The sequence below is a fragment of the Pinus tabuliformis genome, chromosome 6, assembly GCF_031772625.1.
Source record: "Pinus tabuliformis cultivar Carrire ecotype Pingquan chromosome 6, CPIR1, whole genome shotgun sequence".
Taxonomy (NCBI): domain Eukaryota; kingdom Viridiplantae; phylum Streptophyta; class Pinopsida; order Pinales; family Pinaceae; genus Pinus; species Pinus tabuliformis.
Genome location: NC_142292.1, coordinates 1,006,931,085 through 1,006,943,319, shown reverse-complemented (window position 1 = coordinate 1,006,943,319; position 12,235 = coordinate 1,006,931,085). Strand labels below are relative to the sequence as shown.

The 12,235-nt window shown below is 41.6% G+C and overlaps 1 pseudogene; it reads left to right on the top strand.

Annotated features, from left to right (window-relative positions):
• Window positions 1-1,438: 1,438 nt before the first annotated feature.
• LOC149262404 (universal stress protein PHOS34-like) lies at window positions 1,439-11,980 on the top strand (annotated as a pseudogene).
• Window positions 11,981-12,235: the final 255 nt, after the last annotated feature.

The following is a 12,235-nucleotide window of genomic DNA, read 5'->3' as shown; positions in this document are numbered from 1 at the left end:
AGAAGAAATATGCAGGAGAAACCAGAAGACACGTACAATGATGAAGAGGTTGCACCTGATGAGCCATCAAGCTCTGAGCATGTGGTGAACACATATCAGTGCTCGCAAATAATGGCAAAGACAAACACCGAGAAGCAACCCCAGAAAAAAACTAACAATTACAGTCTTAGAAGCAAAGGAGCTCCCCCCACACTAAGGGAGATGCAAGAAAAGGTCAGACTATTGATAAGGAAGACCGACCCACCGGCTCCCTCAAAGCAAAAATGCAAAGCAAGTCCAAGAAGACAGCACCGAAAAAGAGTACATCCATGAGCAGCAAGTTGCGAAACACTCTGCCAGAAAATACGAACATTCGTTCAACCCTGGACACCTCAGTGATTCAACCACCTTTGGACTACAACATTGTTGATGACATGAAGAAAACTCGAGCAAGCATCAACTTGTTCAAGTTGGCTAAGATCCAGAGTTAGCGAGACATCCTATTGTGCGCTTTGGGATAGATAGTGCAACCTCTACTAGCAAGGGAGAAAGCGTACCCCCTGGATCACTTTCAACTGTGCTCAATGCACTCCGGATTGAAGAAGCAAACTTAGGTTGCCCTCTGTTCCTGCTATCTTTTGAAATCTTCAACTACAACATTCACAACTGTTTGGTTGATTCCGGTGCGGTAGCCAATGTCATGCTGCTCTCCATTGCTAAAAGGATCAATGCAAAGTGGAGCGAGACATCTGCGTGAATCATCCAACTTGATCGAACATCGATACCAACCATTGGTGAATTACGAGACGTGATCATTCGACTATCCCATGACAATCAAGTGCACCAATGTATCAACATAGTGGTTGTGGACATCTCGGAAGCGTATGGTCTATTACTCAGTAGGGACTGGTCCAGCAAGTTGGATGGATATTTTGCTACGGACTGGTCCAGCAAGTTGGATGGATATTTTGCTACGGACTGGTCTCACATGTGACTTCCACATAAGGGCAAGTGCAACCAAATCTGGGTAGAATCCAAGAGGTACATGAAGCATAATGTCACTCCCATCAATGGAGAGAATGAAATGTTGGCCCTCGCAGAACTCATGTTCGGCAACTGCCTCCTTGAAACAACATTGGGGTGTTATCCTGCATGGCCAGCTCCAACCCCACCAGACACACAGTTGGGACTCCTTCCTTGCCCAACTGATGGTAATGAAACTTGTACAACACATTGTACCAATAGTAGCAGTAGTAGCAGCGACAGTAGTAGCAACAGTACTATCACATCAAGCGGTCTGCGTATAGATGAGTTGTGGACTTTGTACTTCGACGGATCAAAGACACAGGATGGCTCAGGATCTGGGTGTGTTCTGATCAACCCTTGCAATAGGAAGCATCTGGTGTCAAGCTGCTTGGAGTTTGAGTGCATGAAAAATGTAGCAGAATATGAAGCACTCATGTTGGGCTTGCAGAAGGCCATCAGCCTCAAAGTGGTCATGCTTAAAGTGGTAGGTGATTTAGAGATAGTGGTATGGCAGGTATGTGACACCATTCACTATTTATCACCACATCTAAAAAACTACCAAGAAGAGGTATGGCGACTAATCTCAAACTTCCAAGCATTTAATATCATTGTTGTGCCGCGTATGCGTAATGCAGCTGCCAATGCACTAGAAAATGCAGCCTCAAGAATGTCACCGATTAGGGATAGATTTACTATTGAAATTTTGTACAAACCATCTATCCCAGACAACATAACTAACTTATGCGTGTTTAATGATGATCAACAGATACTACATTTTATGGCCAATGCTGACATTTTCAAAGATGCAGCAATAGATGACGATGAGCACGAGCGCTCTCTGCAAACAAGAGTTGATGACATGAAAGGCCACATTATCACAAAAGGTGTGGTATCACTGGAAAATATATATGACTTGCAAGAGCGGTTCCAAGGGCCAAGGAACAGCAAGACCCATAGTTCCACCATGAGGCATGAACTGATAAACCTGGGAACAGAAAAGGATCCAAAGTTTGTTAATCTTGGCACATGTTGTACATAGCAAGAATGGCAAGCCTTCATCCACTTGTTCAAACAATACCGAGATGTGTTCGCATGGACGTATGATGACTTGAAAACTTATGACACACGGATCATCCAACATATCATCCCAATCAAGGAAGGGGTCAAGCCATATCAACAAAAGCTGAGAAAAGTACATCTATTACTTGAACCCCTCATACAGAAAGAGCTTACTAAATTGTTGGATGCATGAATCATATATAAAGTTCGTCATTCCACTTGGGTCTCCAACCTTGTGCCTATATGAAAGAAGTCTGGGGAAATCCGCTTGTGTGTCGATTTCCAGAACGTTAACCATGCCTTGGACAAAGATAACTACCCCGTGCCGTCTATGGACCATATTTTGCAAACAGTATCTGGGGCACAGATGTTCTCTCTCCTTGACAGTTTTTCAGGATACAATCAAGTTCTGGTAGCAGAACCTGACAGACTCAAAACTACTTTCTGTACCAAGTGGGGTACATTCACATATAGACGAATGCCATTTGGGCTTGTAAATGCAGGCGCAACATTTCAGCGCGCTATGGACATCGCCTTTCGCAGACTCATTGGGCAGAGCGTGGTGGTATACCTTGATGATGTGACTATGTTCTCAAGAAGATGAGAAGACCGCATACTCCATCTTAATAAAATTTTCGAGCGATGCCGAAGATATAGGATTTCCCTGAATCCCAAAAAGAGTGTATTCGTCGTGTCTGAGAGGAACCTCCTCAGACAGATTGTTTCCAAGAGCGGGATCGAGGTAGATCTAGACCAGGTCCAAGTTATCACGTGGATTCCTCACCCAGACAACAAGAAAGCTATGCAGTCCTTCTTGGGCAAGATAAACTTCCTCCAGAAATTCATCTCATATTATGCGCAAATAGTCAAGCCCATGCAGGACATGATTAAGAAAGATGTAGTGTACACTTGGGGCAAGAAATAAAAGCACGCATTCGCCTAGATTAACCAAGCCATCGCCGAAGCGCCGGCACTTTACAGCCCAGATTTCAAAAAATATTTCCTGCTATACACCTTCGCTTCCGATAACTCACTAGTTGTAGTACTCACTCAAAAATATGGGGCTAATGATGAACATCCCATCTCTTTCATGAGTGCAAGCATGCAAGGACCAGAGCTTAACTACCCCTCCATTGACAAACAGGCTTATGCAGTTTACAAGGCGGTGAAACACTTCAAGCCCTATTTGTTGAAGAACCACTGCATAGTCTTCGTTCCCCACCCAACAGTTCGTACATTGCTAGTACAACAAGAGCTAGGAGAACGACGTGCGAACTAGATGATAGGTTTGCAAGAATATGATATTGAAATCAAGCCAGTACACACAATCAAAGGACATGGACTATGTAGACTTGCAGCTGAAGCAGTACATGCTCTAGAGAATGAAGAAGAGCTCACCGGTTGGGAGCAGGAGATTGAAATGTACAAAATAAGGCGAGAAAACCCCATGGAAAATGGAACCTCTTGGTACGCAGATGTTTGCCAGTACCTTGAGCATGGCACTGTACCCTCTCACTTTTCTATCAGAGAGGAGGGAATTGCACATGAAATCCTTAACATATCATTCAATACACGGAGTGCTTTACAGAAAGCATAGTAATGGAGTTTTTCTCAGGTGCCTGGAGGCACAGGAATCAGAGAAGGTACTTCAAGATCTGCATGACGGACCCGCCGAGGGTCACTTTGCAAGAAATACCATAGCACACAAGGTTATGCGAGCCGGTTTTTACTGGCCCACATTATTCAAGGATGCACATGCCTATGCCCGTAAATGCCCAGTCTGTCAGCGATGCGCCGGCAGAACATGAAGATCAGCAACCCCACTACACCCTGTTGTAGTGACTGAACCATTCCAACAGTGGGGCCTGGACATTATTGGGGAAATTTTCCCTCATTCATCAAAGCAACACCGTTATATCCTAACAGCAACTGACTACTTTACACGGTGGACAAAGGTAGTTCCACTCAAACAAGTGAACGACCAAGAGGTCATCAGCTTCCTCTAGCAGAATATCATCTCATGCTTCGGCGTTCCAGTATCACTTGTTTTTGATAATGAAACTTATTTTTCATCTTTGAAACTCTATGACTTTGCATTATAGAATGGTATTGTGTTAAATCATTTATCGAATTATTATCTGCAAGGAAACGGTCTAGCAGAGTCTACAAATAAGAACCTCATCTGTATAATCAAAAAGATTGTTTTCTCTAAATAGTGTAACTGGCATACCGCCCTTACAAATGCACTATGGCCTGACCATGTAACACCTAAGCCCTCTTTGAACACCTCACCATACTTCCTGGTCTATGGTAAAGAAGCCATCCTCCCACCAAATATCTACTTGCCTTCTCTTTAGCATGCCCAGGAATCCCAAGGCAAGCCTTGCCAGCTAGTTCGTCATAGGATGGATGCTCTCCATAAGCTCCAGGAAGAAAGGATGAAAGCAAAAGAAAAATTCATGTTCCACCATGGTCCATAACCATATCAAGAGGTGGTTTGATAAAAATTCTACAGGGAAAGCTAGCTTTGATGTGGACAACTTAGTTTTGAAATGGGATAAACCCCATGAAGACAAAGGAAAACATGCGAAGTTCCAGTCCCTGTGGATTGGCCCGTTTCACAAGAAGCTTGGCCCACACGCATATCATTTGCGATCACCCGATGGGAGGATTGACAACCTTCCCGTCAACGGCCAAGATCTCAAATATTATTTCCAATAGCCGTGCTCGTGCCTTGTACATAGTCTGCTTGCTACTTGTGTTTTGTTTGGTTTGTTTTGCTTATTATCTTTGCTTTTGCTTTGTTTTTCTCTGATTACTATTTTTGTTCATGTGCATTTTGTTTTTTTGATATATTACTATTTTTGTTCCGGAAATAAGTGATGCCAACTACTACGTTCTAGTTTTGAATAATGTATCTGGCTGAAATTTGAAGAGACTTGTGACACTGTAGCACTTGGCTAGTCTTGTTTCCATTTCCTCTGTGCTTGGTTACAACGTTTGGCCGATGAAGTCCTGACAAAAAATATGAACCGTATGTAAGGGAAGCTTTGGTCCAACCGTGAAACTGTGTCCACACTAGGAAGCCCCATGCCTGTACTCAGCCTTGTCCTCTATGTGTTGAAGCTAATCCAATTAGTAGAAACAGAGAATGGGAAAAATCTAAATGAGCAAACCTATGTCAGAGGTCTTACATGATTCACTGAAGGAACAACCTCTTTTGCTCTCAATAAGTTGGGATCCCTCTTCTTCCCCAAAAATAAATAAGTGCCTATGCATAGTTCTCTTAAAAAATACAAAGGCGAAAGAAGAGAAAGGCTTCCTGCGCAGAGAGGTGAAGCATGCAACTCCACCAAGGTACTGACCAGGCTCGTTGGTAATGGAGCAATGTGTGTGTTCCTGTGTGACTCCACTGAGGTACTGTCTAGGCCTGCTGGCAGTGCAGCAACAACAGAGATGAAAAATTATACTCTGAAAATCTTCAACTCGCAAACTAAACTACCCTTCCCAGATTCGAAACACTGAGATCTAAGCTAAAATTTTGATTGTGTTTGACTGAATTGGTAAGGGGTGAACCATATATGTCCATAGGGTAAGTGGCGAAACTGATGTAACATGCACAGCGATTCAATACTTCCTGAAAGACAAAGGCCCTGTGCTAGCAATGAACTGAAATAGAGAAGCTGTAGTTCTACCAGTGTGTCGCCAAGTGTTGTAGTGGCTACAACCACCCTTCAAAATTTTGGCCTGCACCAATTTCGTAGCCTCCCTTGGAGAATTTCACTTGATGACTGCACACACTCAGGTTCACTCCGTGAGCTCGGGTGAGTCTTTACATTCTCCTTGCTTTTTTATTGCACTCGATTCTTTGCATGTTGATGTCTAAGTCATGCTTGCGACTATGTTCTGGTTATGCTCAAAGTCTTTGCTTCATATGTGTTTGTTGTGTTCACCATGAAGGCATTTGTCGCACTCACATGGATCGTCATATTCACTGTTGCGCAAGCATCATCTCGATCATGAACGATCAATCACAAGTGTCGTTCTTGTCACTTGCACCGTCAGTCAGTCATGTTGAACATGTGTGTCCGGATGGTTTGGCCGCTTCGTCGTCAAGTCATGCGAGTGTGTGTCCATATGATCACCTATGCATCTTTTGATTGTTCACACATTTAGTCATTTTTGCTAAAATTATGACGACCAAACTCCTCACTGACAGTCGGACCATCAACCTGCGTTCGACTCGATCGACTATCAACCAGAACAGTATAGAAGCACCAAGCTAGTTCTTTCAAGCTGTATTTCCCGCAAGCAATTCAATCAGCACTCATGTTGGCCACCCGAACACTCTACTGGTTGTTCATCTCAAAAATTGTGTAGTGCTTATGAGAAGGCCTCCCACTACCCATTAGCCAGCTCAGCTCTGAAATTGCGCAGAGATGATCAGCAAGCCAGCCTCCTGGCCTTAATCCAATTTTCCTAGCTAGCAGCAGATTGCCTGTTCCCTCCAGGAATTGCTCAGTTTCTGTTGCCAGTGACTGAGCATCCAACTAGCAGCTCCCTCTAGGAATTGTGCAAGTGACCCCAGCAGCCAACTCGCAGTTCCCTCTGGGAATTGCGCAGATCTGGCTACCAGTGACCCCAATAGCCAACTGGAAGTTCCCTCTAGGAATTGCGCAGATCTGGCTGGCAATGACCCTAGCAGCCAACTGGCACTTCCATTTGGGAATTATGCAGATCTGGATACCAGTCTCCCGGGCAGTTCCCCAGAAGAATTGAGCAATCCTTGCCAGCTGATCCCTCATGCATCTTGGCACGTTCCTCTAGAAAATTGCGCAAATTTGGCTGTCCAGCCCCTGCTTACTGTTCGTTCCGGAAAATGTTCAGAGCATGCCTGCCCTGCCCTCCTGCAGCATGAACTGTCCCTCCTAAAATTTGTGTAATTTTTCCTCCTAGCCGAGCTAGACCTTGCAGACAATCATTGTCGATTCAGATCGTCTGTCTCCATCCCTCAGTGACGCTTGCGCATTTTTCATCAGCAGTTTCCCAGAGCCATCATCCCACATCACAACCCTACTGCCTCTCCCATCACCCACATCTGAATGATCATGTGTCATGGTAGACTAGGAAGTTTTGGATTTGATGTCGTCTCGTCATGAGTGACTACAGGTACAGGTACATCCACGAACATGTCAAGACGATGAATAGGATGAACGAAGAGAGCACATGTAGATGGATAGGTTCACCAACGGATGAACGAATGAAGCATGTGAAGCGGATGAACGAAAAAAGCATGCAAAGCAGACGAATGCGACGAACGTGCACCTTCACGAACAAGTGAGTTTGCCAAGCCTTCCAACATGAAAGCAAGGAACAACATGCTAGAGCTTCATCAAGCGAACCAAGGACCATTTAAGACTCCACACACTTCGCCATGTGGAGGTGAAGCTATGATACACCATGAAGACATCCATCACTCAAAAGCACTCTAGCTCGACATGCACTCCAACAGCAGTACGTATGTACCAACAATATCATGTCAAGTCATGTCGAGTCAAGTCATGAGTCATTTGCCCACATCTCTACTATGGGCTTATTGTCAATCAATGTGATGTAACGTGGAAGTCCAAGAGACCCACTTGTTGAACATAGAGTCATGTAAGTCAGAAATTCATGGAAGTCGAACGGTCATGAGGGTAGTCGAACAGCCACAAGGGTCAGTTTCACCCTTGGCTATAAACACTCCCCTCATTTGTACATGAAAGGACTTTTCACCTCAACTCCTCCCACATAGCCAAGAGAGTCTGTAATATTTTCTTTGAGGAGTAAGTAGTGGCTCCAATGAGTCGCTAACGGGGTTAGTGATGTATGGTGTAACAATGTGTCTTGGAACTTTTGCTTAATTCATAAGCCTTTCAACAGGACAACACGTTTTCACACATGTATTGTATTTGTTGTAAGTTTGATCTTTAACACTTGTAATGCATGTTGCTTTAACCATGTGTTCTACATATGAACTGATTCATTTGTTGTAATGCATAATCTATTAATGGAAATGTGTTTTATATGTTGTTAATTTTGTCCCGTCCATATCGACTGCTCTGGTGGACACCAAACAGACCTTTCACATGAACCTTGTTGTAACAATCATTGCACTCATCTCGGACTGATCCATGAGTGTTGTACATGTTATCTTACCTTGTATGTTGTGACTGTCACATCCAAGTGGACTGCTCCACCAGAAGTTGTGTATGTCCTTTGTGTTGTGTGTTCCTAGCCGAGTTGGGATTGATCCCTTTCAACTTGGAACTCACCTTCACCTTTTCCCATCACAGTGAAAGAACCATTGACACAAGTACACTTACACTCACCAGGTACGCGAACCTCACTTCTCGAAGACAAAGTGAACCACTCTCTTGTGCTAACAACCAAGAGTTGAGGCAAATACTTAAGACAATGCCAACCGGGCCATCATACCGGATGGGACTCCCACACCAAATGGTGTGAGGTCTAGTTGGGACTTCATACCGGGGTGATCGCCTGAATGTTGGTGGGTCCAACACCGTCAACAAAAGGATATTATGTTTTGAAGGAGAGGAGTTATAATCCACCTGGGACCATGGTTTAAGAAGAATAGTTTCCTAAAATTCTTTGTAGGATTTTGTTCCAAACTACATCACCCATGAAACTTAGATTGAAAAAATAATAATTAATTATGTTATTTCTAGATTAACCAATGGAGGAACACAGGAAAAAGTATCCACACTTTATTCATTGCTAGATTTTAAAAGTTTATTAACCTTTATTTTTCAATGGTATCCCAAATATTATTGTAGATCCAATTTGATTGACAAAAGAATAGTCATTTTTTAGTCCAAAAAAACTTGAAAAAGGAGCAGACGTTGAAGACATGTTATGTAAATGTACCTTCATGTCTCTTGAGGTTTCAAGGGCTGTGGGAGGTATTATTGTTATACTCGATGTATCTGACGAGATCAAAATATAAAGAAGACTTATGATGCTTTCTATAAAGTTGTTCAGTAGTGACAAAAATTAATCCCTTAGATTAATATATTAAAGGAAGAACGTTATACATAAGGTTTGTCACATTTTATTTAATATAAGGTTTGCATTCAATATTGTCACATTTTGTTATACATGTTGGTTTTCATTCAAGCATGTTATAAAAGTGGCTCATCATATACACACAAGTGCTCATGCATTCAATCTTATATATCATTTTATTGCATAAATATCATAAGGATGGATCGAATGAGATGCTTAATTATTTGGTCTTATAAATATTGTTATATACAATGCAACCCATTAGAGTCAAATCTCATAAAAAAGGAGGAAACAACTCTATATGTGGACCCCATGATGCGATATGTTTGTATCAAAACCAAAAAACCCTACAACAATTATCAATACGTCATGGGACTGGGATCATTGAGTTATTGATTTACATGCAGATGGACATAATAATGTTAATACCATGAATGATAAATGATTCTAACCTCGTTGTTGGACTAAGGGTTTAATATTTCAAACCACATTTGGTTTTCTTACACCTACGCATTATCCTACTTAATTTGCAATCAATGGAAAGTTATGCATTCCTTACTCCAAGTTGTTTTCATGTATAGTGAGCTACGCTACATAGTCTCACTCTCTTATTATACCTGCCACATGCATGATATTGTGTATTTAGTTTTTTGTTTGACTTGCTATTATTTGTGTTTGACCAAAAAAGAATTTACAGATTTTAATTATTAAGGGGTTTCTGCAGTGCATTATATTAGATATCATTTTGGGATTCAACTGCGTTAAGTAAGTCATTCATCTATGACCATTTCCATGAGAGGTAGTCGTAACTGACTAATTTCTCATGATTTTTGAATAGTTCACTTAGCACTCATTGCATGGGGTGATGCTCACAAGGGTGAAGAAGTGGGATTGAAACTAGTGAAATGAATCACATAGCATCAATCATCACTTCCAAGGCTTGCACCCGGAAACCAGGACTTCCCGGGAGGTCACCCGTCCTAGATTACCTCTGGCTCAAGCGTGCTTAACTGTGGAGTTTTCCCCACAATCAAGCCCACTTAGCTTGCTACCCCATTTGCAAAACCTTAGCAAGTATTGTGCCTCATGAACCATTCAAGTAGAGTACCCTTTACTCTTTTTGAATGTAATTATTAAGGGGTTTCCACAGTGCATTATATTAGATATCATTTTGGGATTCAACTGTGTTAAGTAAGTCATTCATCTATGACCATTTCCATGAGAGGTAGTCGTAACTGACTAATTTCTCATGATTTTTGAATAGTTCACTTATCACTCATTGCATCGGGTGATGCTCACAAGGGTGAAGAAGTGGGATTGAAACTAGTGAAATGAATCACATAGCGTCAATCATCACTTCTGGGGCTTGCACCTAGTAACTAGGACTTCCCAAGAGGTCACCCATCCCAAATTGCCTCTGGCTCAAGCACGCTTAACTGTGGAGTTTTCCCCACAATCAAGCCCACTTAACTTGCTACCCCATTTGCAAAACCTTAGCAAGTATTGTGACTCGTGAACCATTCAAGTAGAGTTACTGATTGACATGCAGATGGACATAATAATGTTAATAGTCCATATTTTAACATTACAAATTAAATTTTATTATTTTTAATGTTATTTTAGTTTATTTATTTTAACTTTGATTGGCTACACTCTTATTGTGTAAGGGAAGAAATTTTACCAATTTCATTATAGGAAGTGTGGGATCTTATGGCAAAGTGGAACAAGAGATGTTTCTAAGTTGAGTGTAGAAGGTATGGATGAATATTCCTTTCTCAACGTACGAAGTCTAATTGAAGATGGATGTTTTTTACTTTAGAAAACTACGGAATCATTTGCCACAAATTGTCCATTTGAGTGGTGCACTAATATTAAAGTCTCCTTAACTATTTGTTTTCCACTAATTCTCCATTTGGTAGAATCTCAGGCCTGACATTCTAATCAATCCCATCAATTTGCATTCACGTGAAAAGAAAATGGAGTCGAGTGAAGAGGAAAATAGTGGTGGGTGTAGAAAATAGTGAGCAAAGTGTATACGCGTTGCAATGGGTTATGGAGCATCTGGTCACTCCCTTCCTTGCAGATTTTCCCTTCAAAATATATTTGGTCGACGCTCACCCTAATGCAAACAACATTATGCCCATGGCATGCCCTAGTAAGAAAAACCCCCAACTTACAAACTCATGAATTTATTTTTAAAAACCTATTGTGATCCCCGGGATTTGATCTCGTGATGCCATTGCAGGCGCAACAGATGTCATGCTAACTATGGGATTGGATCTGAAGAGAATTGAGACCAAAGCCCTGGAACACACTAAAGGATTATGCCGTAGTAGATTTGTAAGTGATCTGCAATCTTTCAGTCTTTAGCGCCATGGGAATTTTGTTTTCTTCAATTGTTTATGGCTATTTGTGGTTGCAGCTTCACGATTTTGAATCAAAGATGGTGGAGGTTAACGCTAAGAATGTCTTGTGCAAAGTCGTGGATAGGAATGGCACCGATATTTTAGTTATGGACATCCATGGCTATGGATAAATCAAGCAATATAAGATTCTTAGTTCTTAATATTGAGTTCTACTCTATTAAAGACCAAATTTGTGTGTATATACTATACATAATGACTATTAAAGACCAAAATTTTGCGTATACATTACATATGAGTCTTAAATGTGTGTGTGTATACTACATATGAGTCTTAAAGTCCAAATGTATGTGCATATGTCACATAAGGATGGCTAGGGACTCTGGGGTTAAGATTGTGTATACGTCATGGTGTGCAGGGTAGTTTTGGGGAGTGTTCGCGACTATTGTGCACATCATACAGAGTGTATTGTCCATATTATCAAGTAGTCAAAGCATTGATGAGCTTAAATTGTATCATTATGATTACCCAGAAGACCAAGTGTTATCACTCAACAAATTTTATTGGTTGTAACAGAAAACTCACTAAGGTAACCTTTTCAAACCACGCTTGTAGATTGAAGGATATCCCCTTCAATCCATAGAGGGATCTCTTTGACAACCTAATCACTAAGCTTAGCATTTGGTTGTGTCTTCAAACAATAGTTAGATCTTCAGTAGGGTTTTTGGATTTTGAGTGTGGTG